This window comes from Rhea americana, unplaced genomic scaffold (assembly GCF_003343005.1).
Source record: "Rhea americana isolate MKP2758 unplaced genomic scaffold, rheAme1 scaffold_274, whole genome shotgun sequence".
NCBI lineage: Eukaryota > Metazoa > Chordata > Aves > Rheiformes > Rheidae > Rhea > Rhea americana.
The window spans coordinates 468862-488765 of NW_028186395.1; the positions used below are offsets into that span (position 1 = coordinate 468862).

General features: G+C 48.6%; 1 protein-coding gene across 1 annotated transcript in view; it reads right to left on the reverse strand.

The window, feature by feature from the left end:
- HIP1 (huntingtin interacting protein 1) overlaps positions 1-19904 on the reverse strand; it is a 67350-nt gene that overhangs the window by 38676 nt on the left and 8770 nt on the right. The window lies entirely within an intron of this gene.

Genomic DNA, 19904 nt, shown 5'->3' on the forward strand with positions numbered 1-19904 from the left:
GGGGGTGGTGGTGGTGGGGGCAGATGGTGCGCGCAGACGCCGGGGGGCGGCCCGGCCCCTCCGGCGAGGCTGGCAGCAGCGCCCCGAGCCGCGGGAGGAGGAGGAGGAGGGGGAGGAAGAGCAGGATGGGACGGCCGGAGCCTGGCAGCGCTTTGAATAACAAAAGAGCCGCTGCAGGCGAGCGGCGCTGCGGCCCCGCGGCAAGTGTCTCCGGAGCAGCAACAAACGCTCGCGGAGGCAGGAGAAGGGGCCCASCGGCACCGGCTCGGCCCCTCTCCGGGGGCAGTCTCCGCCAGCGACCCGCACGCAGCCCCCTTTGCTATGCGGATCCGCTGGCTGCAATCTCGGTTGCAACCAAAAAAGCTCTTCGAGTGGCACAGCGAAGGAGCCTGCCTTCGTGGTGCAGGCACGGCGCGCCGAGCGGCCGCCCAGCCCTTTTCCAGCATTCGGGCCAGCGGATGCCTCCTGCCTCCTGCCAGCGAGGGAATGCAACAGCAGATAAATATCTTAGCTTGGCCCAACTACTACCAATGTTTTTCGGAGGGAAGGTGCAGCAGAAAGCCAAGTGATTCTGTTATTCTCCAAGTGCCCTGAAAGCAGACCCAAAGTAAATCGGTGTAAAAGCACCCCGACAATAAAATGCAATTTGCTTTCTGCAGAAGGCAGAGGAGAAACTTCAGAGCGCTAAGAAAAAAAACATGCTCTTGTGGCGCTAGCCTGGATAACATAATAATCCCCTGGGATTATTATAGTCTAGTCTAAGCTCAGCCACTTATTAAGGGATGGTCACTGGCCTGTAAATTACTCTTCTTAATAAGATAACGGAATCCCATGCACCACGTGCACTGCAGGCACCCAAGGGGGTGCAAATATGCACCTCTTCCTTAAAAGCATGGTCAGCCTGGCAGAGACGGGCAGTTTTCCTAAAGGCCACAGCGTGTACATGGTGTGAGCCCGGGAAGAGCACGGAGCACCGGGTGCAGGCGACGCGCATGCACGTGTCGCCTCGGGCGCTGCTCGTTGAGGACCCAGCTCTGCTCTGTCCACACTTCCTGATCCCGCTGGGACAACTCTGTTGGCAACCAGCTGATGGCTTCCTGGGCTGCATGAGGGTCTCTTCTGCAAAGAACAAATTTTGGCAAGAACCTCATGGGGGAATTGCGCAGTCTGCATGACTTAAATGAGTTGCACTAACAGCGTTACTCGAAAGGCCACCATTTTTTCTTCAGTTTCGTTGGACCTTCTGTCCAGTCTGATTAAAAACAGAGCTAAAATTTTACACCTTAGCCACAATACATCTTTCTCCCATGCAAACGTTTTCCTCAACCTGCAGACAGCTTTAGGCTTGAAAGAAGCATCCAGGTGAGCAATTTCTAGCCACCAAGAAGYCTACCCATTACATCCCATAAGTAAATCTCGGTAACTTATCTATGCATTACAGCTGAAGACTGAGGGGCATCCTTTACTGTTTGATTCAGCCACAAATGCTGTGACCCGTCTGGCTGCTTTGCACAGTCTATGCACAGACTATGTGCACAGTCCTATTTTAAAGCAAATACTCTTCTGAAAATTGATGTCATCAGAAATCTGCTGGGAACTAGTCCAAGCTCATGCAGAGGAAGTCCTAAAGATATCCACAAACCTGCAAGGTGATCACAACCTTTAGGGACAATCTCAGCCCACTGCTTACCACCGCAGCCTGCTTTACAAGATAATAACTGGCACCCGGTGGCTGGAGAAAACTCCGAGGATACAGGAAAGCTGCTCCGTAGGTGGGAACCCTGTGGCTCCTTTCCTCTAAAAGCTTCTGGCATGAAAGATGTGAGGCCTCGTCCTCCTCGCTCAGCCCAGCAGCGTGTAATGCAGCGACCTCCCCCGCCACCCCCTGCCCCCCTCCAGTGTCCCTCCTTGGCTAACGGGACCATGCATCTTGCCTAAAACGCTAGAATTAGTTAATTCAATATCAGCTGGGTTTTGTACTGCTCCACACTGGATGCCACAAACACTGCTTGACTCTGTGTCCCAGGTTCCATCAGGTAGCACGCTCTCCTCCTGGGAATGCAGCCCACGCCTTTGCAGCTGGGAAGCTCCAAGACGCCACAGCCCTGCGATTAGCACTTCTTTGCAAGGTTTTCATGCCTCATTTGCATGTACAGAGACCTTAAGGCATGTATGCAAACAGTACTCCCTGCAAGGCACACTCGAACAACAAAGAGAACGTGTGCAACTAAACCCAATCCCCCACGACACGTGTAGGATGGACGTGAATTTTCCTCCAACGTAACCTATATGGGCAATATGTACCTTTAAAAACAAGTCGCAGGATCCGCGCATTAGACTTACTTACTGACAATGCCCTGTAATACCATCAAAACCCTTGCACACGTCCCCTTCTGAGTGCAGCTGCTCCTCCCTTGCTGCAGGCTCCCCCTGTGTTTTATCTCCCGCTGATGGCCTTACATACAGCCTTTGTGCTCCAGAGATCCCTCTTTAATCCCACCGCGCCCTCCGACAGAGCAGTTATCATAAAGCATTTCACAACAAATTAAGTCAGCTTGTTATCATTAACCCTTCTTTTTCAAAATAAAGCTTTCCCACAAGTTYCCTCCTGAGCCAAACAACTCATCTGTCCTTAGAGCCAGTTCAAAGAGAAGAAGGGAGATACGGATCCGGGAACAGGATGCCCCCAGCAGGTGCCAGGCATCTCCCCGCTGTGGCCACAGCAGCGGCCACCTCGCATTGCTGCCAGCCTGGAGCTAAAATCTGGAGCCCAGTATGCACCTGGCTTAGCATCTGCCAGGCTTCTGCTCCATCGGCAACACAAGATAGCAGAGCTGAGGAGGAGATGATCCTGACTGAGGTTTTACCCCTCTGCAAGTGCTCTGAAGGCAAAGCACCTCCTTTCCTGTGTAGGTTTGGAGTGCAGTAAAGGGTCTTCAAAATGTCCTCACCAGTGGAATGGATGGAAGGAAAAGCACATTTCTGGATGCTGATTCCAGTGAGGGATGCAAAGGGACACACTGGGAGTGGGAAATCACACCCAGAGGAGGGGGGACAAAGTCTGTCTCATGGGTGGACTTCCCTCTAATGTGTTTGAGACAAAACCCAAAGCCTGACTGAAAGCTTTTTACCTTGGATGCTACAAGATTATTGCTTTTATAGACGTTCTAGTTCCCAAGACTATCCAGGGAGACCTGCTGAATTTGATCCTTGCCTCCCACTTGTTTCCAGGAACTCAAAGAACTGAACATTTATCAGTCATGAAATCTCTTCCCAGATCATACTAACAACGCAGCACTACCATGAAGCTGCTGACAGGGTAAAGAGACAGAGTTTGAAGGCTTGACAAGCTGGTAGAGCCAGGATGCACAGGTCTTGGGCTTGTGCACCCCGGCCACAGTCGCTGTGTGCTCCCCCTTGTCTGAGCCTCTGGGGGATAACAAGAGACGAGACTGTGAAGGCYATTGGGAAGTATTCAAAAGGATGAGCTTAAAGTCCATACAACTTCAGAGCAAGGAGGRGTCTTAGAAAGCTCTTAGGCTAACGGGCAAAAATAAGAGCCAAGGCAGCTACAGAAAAGGCTAAATTCAAAGGCAATTTAGGAAGAGTCCCCAAAGCAATGAGAAAATGGAGTTTCTCGAGGATAAGCAAAGCTCCACTCCCAAAGCAAAAAAATTAGCCTGAGAGCAAGAGCAGGAGGGCAGTGTGCATGGCCAAGAGAGCTAGGAAGGGGGCAGAAGATCCGTGCAAACCACAAGGACAAATTGGATTGATAAATAGATCCTGAAATGCTGTTCCTCTTGCCTGGGGGAAGCTGGGGCATGGCCAGCACTGGACTGTCCCGAGGGAAAGGTGAGGACGAGCATCCCAGAGAGCGCAGGATCCCTCTGCACTGGGCGCTCTTGCTTTTTATGGTGCCTCTTTCTAAAATTCACACCTCCCACTGGAGCAGCCAAAAGCAGCAAATGCACAGGAGAAGCAAGGAACCTGAGAGGCCAAGCCGTGCCGAGAGCCAACCCGCCACCGAGTGCAGAGAGGGTACCATTTCAGGCCTTTTCCCCTGCTGACTTGAAGAAAATAAAGAAAATACGCCTGCAAAATGTTCAGAGAGCCCTGAGCATGCAAGGCGCTAACACTGCATTTCCACCATCTGGTTAAGATGTTGTAAACTGTCACTACTGCTGGCAAAAGCAGAACCGCTTTCCCCTGGCCCCCACGCCTGCATCCTTCCCCCTGGGCTGGGGCAGGCGCTCGTGTGATAACCTGGGGTGACATTTTGGAGAACTCACCCTGAGGAAAGCTACTTTTTTCCCCTTTTTTGCTGGGCTAGACTAAACCCAAAGGGCTTCCCCGAGGCGGTTTGCCGCACGGCCATAARGAAGTATTTGCACTGGCACAGTGGGGTCCGCAGGGGAGCAAGCGGCCGGTGGTGTGGGGCACCACCGCATCCTGGGACAGAGCCCGCTGCTGCCTCCGCCCAGCGCTCACAGCCCTACAGCTCGCTGTAGCAGAGGATGTTTTTTTTTTTTTTTTTTTTTTTTTTCCTCAGGGTCTCCCATAAAGCTGCTGAAGCACTCAGGCACAAATCTGCTGCTTTTTTTTTGTTATTTATTATTATTATTTTTTCCTCCAGCTTTAGGAGCATCCACCGGGCTTTCAGTACGGATTCCTCCAAGTGCTACGCATACAAAGCAATTTCATACTTACATACAAAGCAATTTTTTAACTCGCCAGCCTGAGGCACAGCGCAGATCCATCTAAGGTTGTGCAAGGATAAGTGAACTTGCTGCGTATCTCCAGAAGTTTGCATGCCCATGTGCGTGCACACACATGTGTATGTGCACACACAGCCCTAGGTGACAGCAGGGGGACGTCGGGTGAGTGTGCAACCTTGCAGCCGGTGGCTGTGCCTCTCCCCCTCCTCCATTAGTGCCCGGGTACAGCCTCGGAGAGCAGCGCTTACGCTTTTAGCAGCCTCTGTGCTTAGCTCCATTAGGCTCAATTCTGCTGCTGGCAATCCAGCCAGGGCCAGTGCAGCAGAAGGCACGGTGTGGATTATAGAGTGCCCCAGTTATCCTCCACGTTGCAGGTGTACATGCAAGCTGACACACTTTATTTCAAGGCTATTAAAACCTTCCTTTCCAGAAGAGCCACCCTCCCCAGCAATTTAGGAAGTGGTTCAGTAGGACCAGCCCTAAAAAGCTTCACCATCTCCCTTTCAGGGCTGATGTACTCTAGTTAGGATCCAGCAAATGCCCTTGCAAAAAGCACAGTGCACTGGAAGGGGTGCACTGGATGGGAGCTGGAGACCCATCCCTCCAGCTGCCACCTCGGCTCTCATGCTGCAAGGCAGCTCTGCGCCGCCGGGGACGGCTGCCAGCCTCTCCTCCCTCCCAGCAGCCCCAACCAGCGGCTGTCTTCTCCGCACATCTGCTCTCYGTCCAGCTGAAGTGGTCTCCTTGGTCCTCCTGCCATATGGTGCTTCGTAATTCCCACTCCTGACACTGTAGGGATGGGGCAACACGCTTGAGTTTCCAAAAATCTTGCACAAGAGATGTGGTGACATGGGGCTCCGTCACGGCAGCAGATCCCTCCTTCTCCAGCCTTCCTGGTGGGCCAGGGGAAAGCAGAGCACCCCCCTCTTGTGCTAGGCTGCAAATCCCTTCGCTGAGCTCAGAGACCCTTTACAATATTATGGAAAAAATCCTCAGTCCTCCTGGATGCAGCCCTGCTATTATCCTGCAAACTGCTCAAATGATAAGTGTGGTTCAGATCAAGAGGGATGAGGGCGCCAATTCCCACCAAAATAAAGGGAACTAGGCATAAGAGGTCCTGGCAAACATGGCCTTTTGTCATTACAGCCAGTTTGGCAAGTCAAGTGATGATCAAGAAGTCACTTTATTTTATTGGCTTTACACTTCTTGCTTTTTTTTTTTTTTTTTTTTTTTTTTGAGTGAACCTCCATCTAAGCTCATGCTCCATGATAAGATGAAGTGGAAAGCTATGTCCACTTCTCTACAGGAACCATTTATGTCTTTCTAAAAGTTCTCCTGTCTCTCTTCTTTCCCACTGTTCATTTTCCCAAGTCTAAAAATACCCTGAAGCCTTTTAAAACCCTGTTCCCTTGCAGCCTCCTCCCTCTTTGATGACTAATATTATCTTTCACTCCCTCTTGATCTTTCTATATTTCTCAAGACTTCCCAGAGAGAAGAGAACCAAAATGGAGCACTGCTTTCAAAAGGACAGCATCCCATGGATTCATAGTGCATCCACTGCAATAGTTTCCATATGATTCTTTTTCCCTTTTGAATCTGGATGAAATCTCTCCTCTGTCCCTGCCACAGCCTGAGGAGGACCCGCCCTTGGCCAAGGCTCACTCATATTAACCTGGGCTTACGTGAGCTTGAAGATATATTTATACCTTCAGGTTGTTTCTGTGTGCAAGGACAGCAAACGTCATCACTGCACTGGGAGTTGTCACTTAAATTATTTTTCCTTGGGGGATGCAATTCCAGATGCATCAGACTGCATGAGCCATTTAAACCAATCTTCCCAAAGCATCTCTCTGCACTCAGGATCAGGACAAATTTCAACTWCTGCTGTCCTGGATGGACCTGCAGGCCCTGAGATCCTGCCCCACAAGATATTGGCATGATAACCTGCTACAGCACCTTGGGACTCCAGGATTTCCTTGGGACTCTGCTGCAGCACTGGGACTCCAGGCTTTGGAAATAGGTTTTCAGAGCTCTTAAAATTACTGGAAAAAGATGAAATGGTGTTTTCTGAAGCGTGCGACAAAGCCTGACTTGGACTCCAAGCTAACAAATGCCAACTACTCTCCCTGTCCAAAGCTGTCAGCAGGAGACACGTGTGGAAACAGGTGCTGTGCAGAGCTCAGCCCAGCCTCTCCAGGGCAGTTGTTACGGGCAATGTGGCATAGCACCACCACTCCTGACTGCTTCGTGGAAATGCTCCTTGGCACGACTGCCCTCCTCAATCCTCCCAGGTCGCATCAGGAGCCAGGCGCATCCCCAACGCTGTAAATCCACAAGTGAGGTGTCGCATGAAGTCCTCTCCCTGAAAACCTTACATGTGCCAGAACAATATATAAAGAAGAACAGCAGGTTCAGTGGACAACCACTGAATATATATAACACCACTTGCTTCATGTTTTCCAGGCTTCAGCTGCTTTAAGCATATCACCTGAGTCAAAGAGGTGGCAGTCACTCRCTCTGCATTACAGTAGTTTGGGTTGGGGAGGATGTGCCATTGAAGTATTTATTACGCTAGATTCAGTTTTCCAGTCCATGGAGCCTGGTGATCACCTCCTGCTGCGCAAAAAGCATTGGTTGAATTTGGTATTTCAAGAGAAGGAAGTGAAAAGCCAGCCACCTGGGTATATTTGTAATATTGTGATTTAGAGGAAAAACTCAATTAATGATGAGTGTTTGGTGTTTGTGGCATTTTTTTAAATTGAATTGGGAGATTAGATCATCTTAACACAGAAGAACTTCAAATGTTCGTCTACCCTTTCAAATCCTCCAATAGGAGACTCTTGTTCTGCAGACAAGCACTCAGCAGACTCACACTCAGCATAAATTCAACTTAATGGGTGAGCACTTGTTCTCCTATATGGGACCCCTGCACGGGGGTAGATGTGGGAACAGAGCAATTCAAGGGATCTGCTGGAGATCAGCAAGAATCTCTTCTCCGAACTACGGGCTTGTACTGCAGTATAGCCAAAACATTTYAGACTTATTTCACACCAAGGTGCTACTCTGATCTTCAAGCTTCCAGAAGTGATCCAGCAATGAACCTGCTTCGTAAAACCCTATGCCCATTAACACTGGCAATATAAAAAGATATTCACGAAATCTTTACAATCCTGGTGGATCAGCTGCTTTTCAAAAACAAATCCACACTACATGCGGTGAAGCACTTTGGAACCAGATTTCAAAGCTACTTGGGTGTTCCAACACGTCTGAAAATCTCACTGCACTACTAGTATCCAAATATCATTGCAAATCTTGATTTAGGAAAATACTCTATTCAGAGCAGAATTTAGGAATAAGCTCAATGCAAGTCTAAACTCTTTTTAATGCTACTATTGCAGTACATGTGAAATGGCTCTGGCTCCCAGATCTCTCAAAGCAGAAGATAAATCAAGGGCTCTGGGTCTGCAAAAACCCGAGAATACTCAAGTGACTGATGGGCAAAAGTAAAGTACCAAGGAGCTTCTACCCCTTAGCTCTCAGCCCTCGAGAGCAGTAACTGCTCCAGGCTTGGGCATCCCCTCCCAGCACCATGTAGCATGGGCAGGGAGCCCAACCACATTATTACTGCAGCTTTACAGGAAGCTGTCTTGTTGAGTTGTCAATACACAGATTTCCCCCCTCCCCCCCCTTTTTTTTTTAAAAAAAATATAATACAGCCACAGTTTGTGCTAGTTATTGATCCTTTGTTATTTTTAGCTCCTTGTTCAATCTATACCCGTTCYTATTATGGTTACTGCACCAGCTTCGTGTAAAAATCACTCAGGCAGCAGCTGCAAATGGGGCCAATTCAAGGTTAAAAGGAACTCTAGGGCAGCAACTCTGCAAAGACACCTGTATTAAAAATGCAAGCAGGAAAGAGGAATAATAAACAGTATCCTCCCCACTTGGTCCCCCAACAGTCCTGCTACAGTTACAAGGAGACAGGCAGATCCTCCCCTCCAAATTTGCAGGCTCAGAGCAAAAGAGACTCCCGCTCCCCACCTGGGGCAAAGCAGTGAGCTGCAAGGAGCAGCGCCCAGAGCATCAGCCTGGCCCCACTGACTCAAAAACAAAAACAAAAACAAACAAACAAAAAAACAGGAGCAGGCTGCTTTGCAGAAACACAATCTGAAATTCCTTGGATGCACGTAGCTATACGAGTGAAAGTGAGTCCCTGCTTAAAGGAAAGCGCACAGGCTTGGCAGGTAACCAGTGCCGGTCACTGTCACCCAACGCTGAAGACAAGAAAGTGGACACCAGTTTCCAAGCCGCTGCAGCATCCTACTGTTCAGAGCTATCTCCTGGGCAGCTTTTTCTTCCTTTCCGGTTGCACCTTGTGCTAACATCTCAGCCTTACGTTACTTTATGTTGCCCTTACAGCTTTTACTTAGAGCCCTCCTAGCTCTGCCAGACTTGAGTTATGAAGCAATATAAAAGACAAATGGGGAAGGTAACAATTTAAGTGCTTGAGCCAAAAGCAGGGCATTCAGTAGCAACAATAACAAATGGATGTAACTGAATTACAGCAGAGGGATATAAAACTGCACACTTTACCTCAGCTGATATGTACATGACCTCATGTACATATTATGTACATATTATTATGTACATATTATATACATATGTGGCTCATCACTCGCAGATCACAGAATCACACAATGGGTAAGGTTGGAAGCGACCTCTGGACATCATCTAGTCCAAGCCCCCTGCTCAAGCCAGGTCACCCACAGCATGTTAGGGTTGTATCAAGGCGGGCTCTGAATATCTCCAGAGACGCAGACTCCACAACCTCTCTGGGCAACCTGTGCCAGTGCTATGTCACTCTCACAGTGAAGAAATTCCTCCTCATATTCAGGTGGAACTTCCCATGGTTCAGTTTGTGTCCATTGCCTCCTGTCCTGGCACATGGGACTACTGAAAACAGTTTGTCCCCGTTCCCTTGACATCCTCCCTTCAGGTACTTATACACATTGATTAGATCCCCCCTCAGTCTTCTCCTCCCCAGGCTGAAGCGGTCCAGCTCTCGCAGTCGTTCCTCATAGGGCAGATGTTCCAGCCCTCTGATCATCTTTGTGGCCCTACACTGGACTCTCTCCAGTAGCTCCATGTCTCTCTTGTACTGGGGAACCCAGAACTGGACATAGTACTTGAGATGACGCCTCACCAGGGCTGAGTAGAGCAGCAGGATCACCTCCTTTGACCTGCTGGCAATACTCTTCCTGTGTCTCCTGTCTTCCCTATGTTCCCATCCATATGTGTAGGTAACCTGGAATCCCTTCTCAGCTCTAGCAGAGGCTCTCATTCTTTGTACAAATACAGACTGTTCTGCACAATACGCTGGTTTAGCTATTTGCTTCCTTCTTGTAAACATAAGGCTGGCACTCTCAAGACAAGAGAAACACCCTGCGAGGGAAATATGGGTTAGCAAAGTTCATAAATGTGCTACTAAAACATCAGCGCTGTGCTCACCACTCTAATTTTTGCTGCCCTCCTCAGGCAGCTCTGCAAATTTGGCAACGCTGCAGTGCTATGGACCTTCTTTACTGCACCATGCATCACCTCTGAGACTGACAGCAGCTGAGTGACTCCTCGATCATCCGCTTCCTTACAAACCCCAGAGGTTTACTTGGATAAATGCTCTTACCCAGAAATCAATGGCTCCTACTTTGTCCTCACTTCTCCACTTCGCAATCCCTCCATAATTGGATCATTGCCATAAATTATTCAGGAAACAATCGATAAAACACAGCTCCTATAAATTTCCTTTTAAAGCCCTTAAATTCCACCTCAGACGCACCTGCTTCATTTACAGGAAGAGGAAGGTGACTTGCTGAAGACTTCATACAAAGTAAGGCTGGTAACTGAGGACTGCTTGAGGCTGCAGATGGAGAAGTGCCAAAAACGAATAGTTTTAACATGCTTTCAGGGAGCAGCTCAGGTGTCACTCATAGTCACAAACAAGAGTTATAGATTATAAACAGCAGGTTCCTGACCCCTCGCTAACTAATAGCTGTTCTTCACATATCCCCCTGACTCCCTGCACTGTAACTCCCTCCTCTCCCAGCACGTGCTGCTCTCAAGCAAGAGCCAAACACAAGAACCATCCTCATCGCAACAAAATCCAGTCTGGCATTCATCTCTCTGCATCACTTCCCTCACTGCTTTTATGTAAAAATACTCATGGTTCTAGACCTCAGCTCCAAGCTGAGCCATCCCCCTCCACTTCACAAACCTCTCTCATAGATGACCTTCAAATTGACCCATCAGAGGAATCATTTTGATTATCTATGTCTTTCTGTTGGTCCCTTGAGTTAAGACTTGAAGACCAGGTTGCAATGCTTGCTTTGTGCACAATGCTTCAGCTGAACACAGGATCAAAACCTGAAAGATCCCCTGCTCTAGGCACAGCAGAGGAATTTCTCCCACCATCTCCTGAGCATTATTTCAATACAAAAAAAAAAAAAAAAAAAAAAAACAGGAGAGAAGGTGGCTGAGTTGACACTTACAACAGATCTCCAGTCTGGCAGACACATACAACTCCCAGCACCTACAAGAGTCCACGTAAATGTTAAAAGATTTGTTACATCTGCATAAGAACTGAGTAACAAATAGACTCATCTGAAATATAATCACCCACTGCAACTGGTCTGGTTGGGAAAAGCTGCAGGGACTGTTTTCCCTGTTGCTCCGAGAAGGTGCTCCACCCAACAGTGGAGAGCCAAGGGCCGAAGGCTGCATGGCTCAGATGCTGTGCCAGGCAATGCCTGCAGTTTGGAAAACAGTCCTAGAGGAACAGGGAGGACTTCAGACGCTAGGCTTGTTTCTAACTAACAGGCAAAGGCATAAGTATTTATAGGAAATAGGCAACATATTTACAGCCCCAGGAAAGTTTCCTGTTCTAAAAATATTCGTATTTAACTGGACCAGATGGCTCAGATCAGATAGACCTGCTTTGCATAGCATGGAGTTAAGGTGAGAGAGAAAAAGGAGAAACCGTATCTCTAGATAAGACAGTGTGTCAGCGTGAAATGCTGTGACAGTGCACACTGGAATCAAGCACTTATCACAAAAGGGGTCTGAAAAGGTAGCTCATTTCCCGCGGTTTTGGAAGAACCTGTGCAATGCCAAGAGCGGCACTTCCAGCCAGAATGAAGTGCTGGTAACGCCTCTGGCAGACCTGGGGATTGCTCAGAGAGAGACTGCGGGGTTTGCTTTGCTATTTCATAACTGCTGCACGATCCATAGCATCTAAACCAGTATGAGCAGCAGGATTCACTGCCTGCATCAACACGCAGGACTTTGGTTCCACTAACAGACCTGATCACAGTGTTTAAAGATTGACCGTAACAACATTGCTTCCTTCTCTGACTTTGCTCCCTAAACTTTTTCCACTTTATTTGGTATACCAGGCCATTTTTCATCTCTTACACTCACTAATTCAGGCCTGGAGTCCTCTTTTCATTTCTGTATCTCCAAGAAAGCTGCTTCCCAGCAGTGCAGCTTTGGATCTCTGAAGAGCTGGAAGACGTCTTCAAGCCTCTAGACTGTGGATGGCTGGAGAAAGACATTGCAGAGTGGAAAAAAGAGCAAAGATTAGTAGTTTGAGAACGAAAAAAAAGGAGTCAGATCTAGCTTCTGGTTTCAGCTCAGCCACCAAACAGCATGAGGGTATCTTAATCTTTGTGCTTCAGCCTCTCCACCTCCAAAAGAGACATGAAGACTCACCTCCCTCATCAGAGGCTGTACAAGCTAACTGAAGGTTTGGAAAATGCTGGGCCATCATCAACTAGAAGGTGAGGCAAAAATGCAAAGCGCTCCAACTTTCCAGAAAGAAAAAGCTGAGCAGGGAAAAAGATGAAATTACTCAACCAGTGAGAGCCAATGTGATCAATATGCCTGTTTCACTTCAAAGGGAAAACGGTGGACAAATCTAATTGATTTCAAAAGAGTAGTTAAAAATAGCTTCCAACGCTTTCCCACTACCTGAGTACCTAAAACATTCTGCTATTCTTCCATTGTGTTTTTCTTCTGCTATTACACTCTCTTTTTCCCCTTGCTGCTGTGTGAAACCTTCCCCCCCCCCGGGCAATTATAATTAATTATCCCAGCTGGTTAAGAGGGGCTCTGCCTATGCAGAAGGTTAGGTCAAATGCACAGCACAAGCAGTCAGAAACCAGTCCTCTCGTTGCCTTTTGTGAACAGAAGAATTGGCAGGTATTAAGCGACAGAAAGGTGCCTTGAGGATGTCCCAACGTGGGAAGAGATGGCTCAGAGCAGGCGATCCGGGCAGCCAGGGGCGCGTTAGGTCCTGCAAGCCCGCTCTTTAAAAATCACTAACACTCCCTGGAGAGCCCTGGAGGCTCAGGGAGATCTGAAATGGGTAAGGGTCTGAACATGACCGCTCTTTCTCACTCTTTGAGTGGTGCTGTTTTGCTTTTTAATATCCATCCCCGCTTAAACAAAAACAGGAATTATGTGCACGCTGTAAATAAATAGTGACTGGGAAACAACATCCAGTGTCTGTACCCACTCACTTCTCTCCCAGCAAGGAAATAACTCACCGCCAGAGTCCAAATCTCTTCTTCTGGGAAGAAGTGCCATTAATAATTAATATTTGGTGCTTGCATAGGACCTAGGCCTAAAGGCCATGAAGGCCTGCAGTGCACTTCAGCAGGACCAAGCTCTGACACTCTGTGCAGCACGATGGGCATCCTGTGATGCCCTGGGATTTCAGGAACCAGGCTCCCGCTTTGCAGAGAGGTTCAGTAATTAGTGCACAGCACAGCAGGAGGCTCCACTGAACTGGGAGCCAGCTCCGTGTCTCCTCTGCAGTCCCCAAACCACAGTCACAGGGTCCTCTCCTTGCACTCCTTAACCTCCTCTAAGGCTACCAAGCTTTTGGATGTGTGCTATGTGCTGCTGCCAGTTGTAACCAAAGAGCCTGGCAGCGTGTGATGTATAATTCATACAGCTCAGCTAACAGCGCAGCAACATCAAGGTGGCCCCATCCTCCTGCCCGAGGCAATCCAGAGCTTCCCAGCACACTGTGGTCCGAGCATGCGGCATTGCTTCTCCAAACCCCTCTGCTGCCAGACCTCACGATCCAACACTTTGAAAGAGCTGCTAGTTGGAAACAGCAGCTGGAGGGGCTGGGGGGAGCGAACGGTTTGGAGAAGCCAACAGCTCATAAGAAATTCAGCTCCATGGTTCAGCAAAGGGACGCTCTGTGGGCTAAGAGAGCAGCTAGAAAAATGAAATGCGTCTTCGAAGAGAGCTGCCTCGAAGCTAATGCATTGATCCTCCCCTCCTGGGGGACCCAGAGCTGATGCTGGCCTGATCTGGCCTTGCTCCGTTGTGGTGAGCACACTGTCCTCTCCCCAAATTGTTTCTCAGGCTTTATATTCCAGGCACTCTCATCCTTTTTAGCATAATTTTTCCTTTCAGTAATACACGTAAACTAAGTAGGCTTCTCTCCTGATGCCCATTCCCCATGCAAAGGAGCAGAGACTCTCCAGGGGACAGAGAAAGCAAAAGGAATATATTCTGGCAGATACACAACCGCAGAAGAAAATAGCTTATGGGACAACAGTCCCACGCTGGTATGTAAGTGCAAGTGTTCCTCGTGCTTTTTAAAAGCACCCCTGGGCCACGCTCTCCACGTTCGATACCCCCTCTCCTCTCTTGCTCCCATGCTTTGGGAGACGCTCAGCTCAGGTGAAGCTGAATATACGGAAGTGAGTAGCTTTCCGGAGTACAGCGGCAGCCTGTCCAGCTGTAAACAGAATTATTTGGCATTATTTGTGTTCACTGGACAGGAGGAGCTTGCTTGTTTGCTGAAAATCAGAGAAGCACATCAGAGGCATGTTAATGCCAGAGAAGGAATGGACACAGAGGATCCAAGGTGGAGTATGAGGTAATTTGAGCAAACAAATTTGAGTTAATTTGAGGTGGAAAAATCCCAACATACAAAGGAAACTTTGTTTCATGCATTTTATTGCTTATGGTCTGGGGAATCACAGGCCCGATTCTGTGCAACAGACTACAGAAACCCTTCCTGAGATCTAAATATTAGTTTTACTCATTTTTTTTCTTTTTCTAAAACAAATAAACATTGCTGGCCTGGAACTTGTACTAGTGATCCATTTTCTTTGCCTAGCGCGGGAACAAAGGGACATTCTGTAACGCTCATACCAGCTCCGAGCCTGCCGCTGGGGAGCAGCAGAAAATGAGAACCCTGCTCCCGGCACGGAAAACACGGCTGCGCCGTCCAGCAGGATGTGGAAAAACGGATTAGAGGCACTTAAGACTTCACGCAGACAAAGATCAAGGAGTAGCTCCAACCGGGAGCCTCTCCAGCAGCCGGAAGGGCGACGACCCGGCGGCAGGAGCCGCCGGCAGCCCAAGGCTCGTCCCCACCCCGCCGCTCTCGGGGGGGAGGTTCGGGGACTTGCACCCTCCGCCCTGCTCCTTGGCTCTAGGATACAGTAATAGCAACCGCGGTGGACGCAGCCCCGGCGGCAGGAAGGCAGTGGATGGAGTTAGGGAGGAAGCAGTGCTTCTCCCCGGGAGTGCGGGAGGTGGGGACAGGCCAGCCCGGCTGCAGCCCCGTTAGGGCACGGCAGCACTACGCTGCTGCCGTCCACCGCCACCCGGCACGGCAGCTCAAGGGCTCCGTGCACGCTGCAGATGTGTCCGCCCTGCCCTGCCACGGGACCGAGCCTTAAGGAGAGTCAAGTGGGATGCAGAGGGAACAACAGTATCTCCACGTGTTTCAGGATATCAGGTAGTCTAATCCTAGAGAAAAATCTCGGCTTTCAAAAGCAAATCACGGCATCTTCAGTATGCATGATACTATCGCGTACTGCTGACAACCTCCCAAGTGTTCGACACGGGGCGCGTGCCGCAGTCAGAGCGGCACAATACCCAGGGCACCAAAAAGTTTAGGGGCTATTTCAGAGAGACAGAAAATGTGCTTCTGGCTACGTATAAACAGCTGACCTCAAAATGAGACGTAAGCAAACATCTCTTTCCAAAACTGTCAATCATTCTATTCTGTGATACAGCTCTAGTAGCAGCAAGTAAGCCATGTGCAGAGCGCGATCTTGCTCTCCTAAGTAGCATGCCTGTTTGGGCATTTGCCCTCCTCCACACTTCTCTAGGCTAAAGCCCTGGAGATGGCAATAAGAGGTGCAGCCAGTGCAGTGAAGCCCTACAGTTCTCAAAAACACTGGAAACCAACCAAGTTCATTTTTTTTAAGCAGTTTGGCAGCGAGTTGGCAAATGCTCCGAGGCCACAACGCAGAGTCAGCTCAGCACGTGGAAGTCCCTGCCGCGAGGCCGCAGTGAGGTCCCACCACGCTGGGCATCCTTGCGCCAAGAACATGCTCGGCTGAAAGATGACACAGCTGATCAGCGTGACGCGGTGACAGGAGGTGCGGTGAAAGCCAGTGGGTGTCAGCCAGCCTCGCAGTCACAGAAGCAGCAGCGATCACAGTTTTCCAGCTGAGGCTACATGGTTAGCTGTAAGAGCCTCAGGCATAAAGACTGTGGGAAAACAGACCTGAACGCTTCCACGGAGAAAAATTGCCTGCTGCCTGTTCCTACTGTGTTCAGGGAACCAGGACGTTATGTACAGTTTTGGATAAATAAACAAGATTGCGTTGGAAATCTGCTGGCTCATAATAATCAAAAACAACTCTGAAAAGCTCTCAACACAGCCAAGCTACTAGGGTCAAAGGACCAAGAGTCCCCTGCACCATCCTCAAGCGCTCCCTGGAGAGCRACAGAGAAATTGGAAACCGTGTGTAAACGCAGCCGAGAATTTGCAGAGCTCTTCTACCCACTCGACTAGATTGATGCTGCTGTCTTAGACAAATTTCTCCCAATTGCACTTTTTTTAAAACCCTTTGGGGGTTTTAATTTCTTATGGGTGTGGTGAGTTACATATTTTAGAGTTAATGTGACGGAGACATTTGGTGTCAGATCTCCCAGGCATAGCTACTTTTAGTTTAACCTTCAAATGTGCCAATAGTTTTGCAGTTCCAGAAACTCTGCTGTCAGCCCACAGTAGTTAGGTGTAAGATGCTGAGCACCTGTCTTCGAAACCTAGCTGGACTGGAAAAGATGGAAATTCCTAGGATAAAAGCAGTAAGCTATAGCCATTCCTACGTGTTGCTCACAGGATACTGGATACTTCATCAAGCAATAAACACATTGCTTGTCTTGATCATCTGGGGAGAAACATTCATTTGGAGGTACAAAGATCGGATATCCAAAATTCACCTACCATCACTAGGAGCACCTTGGTAGCTTTATCCCTTCTAAATATCAGATAGGAGCTGTTAGTTTGTAACACTGCTGCAATGTGGAAAAATCACTTTTTCGGTCTGCTGATGTAAAGAGCAGCTGGATAAATAGAGAATAATTGTTCCTGCAGCGAGCAATCCCAGCAGAAAGGGAGGAAGGTGGACTAAAATCATAAAAAATGACTATGTAATGTACAGAGTCTGGCTAATTGCCATCTTCATGTGATGGCTGATTAAAAGAAAGAATTGGTTCAGATTTGGCCTGAGATGCATTTTTCTGGCAAAGAAAAAGAGAAATCATTGGGATGCCACTGCAGGCATCTTTAATGAAACCACAGCAACAGAAGAAGAGCAGACCTTTACAACCTACTGCTGCTTGATGAGGCAGCTAGCCCAACTCAGAGCACTCGGCCACCAGGCTCAGCTCACAAGACTTGACAGACCTCATAGGCACCCATTTCACGTCAGGGTCTGAGAAGGACCCATGCCCATGATACCTATTTCCCACCCCATTCCCAGGATCCAGCCATGGCAAGCACAGACTTGGTATTTAAGTAGTATGGACTTAATTGCAAAGCCTATATAGGATATACATAATTACACATCCCTTCTGTGAGAGAGAAGAGCAGGCCCTCCTGGGACACCGAATGCCCGAGGGGTCTGAGATGCTGCAATAAGTGGGAAATGAGTGTCAAATGCTTTGGCAGAGGAACGGAATGGAGCAAGAATGCACTGAGTGAACACTTCTTCCTCCCTGGCTTTACAAAGCTAGCTCTGAAATTTCATTTAGCCAAAACCCTAGGTACCTGACCATAGTCAGAATCAGAAATCATTTTGAGAGTAAGAAAACCACAGATTTTGACAAACAAGTTCTTATCTCCTTTTTGCTCTTGTTTATTCATGACTGCTTCATAGAGGAAGTTTCACTTCCAGGCCCAGTGGGCAGGAACTGAAATCCCTTGCCATTTTGTTTGAACTCCTAGTTCTCCAACTTGGCAGCTGGTAGCAAATACCTGTCCCTCCTCCCCAAGCTGTTATCACATCTATGCAGCTTCAGTCAACAGCGATGCCTCATACACGGAGCTCTTCTGCTAAACCAGCCAGCACCGAAATACAGAATACCACCACCTGCGTGCTGAATTAGGTTCAGAGCCAGAGGCATCCTAGGGCAAATGGAAGCATCTCATCTCTTCTGAGAGCAAACATTTGAGGCTCCCTGCAGACACGGCTGGATTCAGCTGCACTGACATTTTTGATGTTTTCTTTGTGACCAAGGAGATCTGAAATGTCAGGCTCTTCAAAAGCAAGAGCTTAGGCTTCAGCAAATTCTTATGTTCTGGAGGTTACTGAAAATAAAGGCATGGATGAGAGAATTCACACTCTTAAAAAGCCAAACATAGCTCCAGAGAAAGGACACACAGCAGAAGCATTTACTCCTGGAGCTCAGCCAGTCATAGAGGACTCCCTCACAAGGACTCCCCAAACCCCACATTAGACAACTCCATCTCTTGCTGGGTGACTAAAGTAAAAATGAAGTAGGGAAGAAATCTAACACTTGACAGAAGGCTTAAGCCCACAGTCAGTTAAAATAAAGAAGTAAGAAGCAACAGTCCAACTGGAATACAAGACGTCTTTCCTAGCTTGGCATTTGTAGTCTTTTCAAACTTGGACATCTTGGTTAAAAAAATAAAATCGGAATGCATAAGCAAAGACTATCCCTATTTCTAGCTGCAACTCCTCCCCTGTGTATTTGGCCTCCCAGATGACTCAGTAATGCAAGGCACTTCTTTTTGAGCTATAAAAAGAGCCCAAGTGGTACTGCAATAACTGGGAACACAAACAGGAGGAGAGTGCACACTAAGACCAGGCAGTGTGAGCTCYGACGGGGTGAAGGGGAGGGGTATCCACAAGTCAAGGCCAAGAGTATCTCACCAGAAATSCCAAGGCAAACAAATCCAGGAGCAGGTCTTATTCAACCTAAGTCCTCAGCTAATGTCACCTTTTTAAGTGTGCACAAGGAGGGCTGAGGGGAACATCCCTCCAACTGCTGAGTGCCAGCAGCTGGGTTTCAGCTAGCAGCACCAGTAGCTCTGCTACCTCAAGAGTGAAGGGTGATGAACTGCGTAACAGCATTGCTCAGAGCGATACCCACTCACTCGGCGCAGAATGAACCCCAAAGGGGTCTTGAAGCACAGCCCCATGCTGAGTGCAAGACACAAAAATACAGATTAGAGCAAGGTAAGGTCAGAGCGCCATGTGAAGAGGCTGCAAAGACGGAGAGAAGAGCTAACAAAAAAGCTGCTCTGGTGACTGCTGCCAGGACAAAGAGCCCACAGTGCTTTCCACACAATATGCCTCCTGCAGAAAGATTAGACAAGCTTCCCTAATAACTACAGGCTGAATCCCACCTTCCCATCTTCTGTCTCATCCCTAAGCCATTAGCATTACCTTTGTCTTATCCAGATTAAGCTCTCACCAGCTTGCACTTATTATACCCCAGCCTTGGCTGGRCATTTGCAAAGCTGAGCACTGTCTGGGCTGGAGCTGATGATGGCGAGACAGAGCCTTGGATCCTCACAACATCATCTGTGTGGTCTCCCAGGTTATTCCACTGCCCCTCACGACCCTCCTGTACGACGGATGGCAAAAGTCTAGCTTTATTATATGCAGTAGCATGTAACACCCYGAGGAACAGCCGAGCTGTAATCCCAAACCAACGTCTCAGTTCTCAGAGCAGTGGCAGTGTGTTTGGGAAGCACACACAGCCCAGTGCATACTCAATACGCTGCCAGCATCCAGGCTTAACATTACTGCTCACAAATCCAGAGTACGAAGCCTCCCTCTG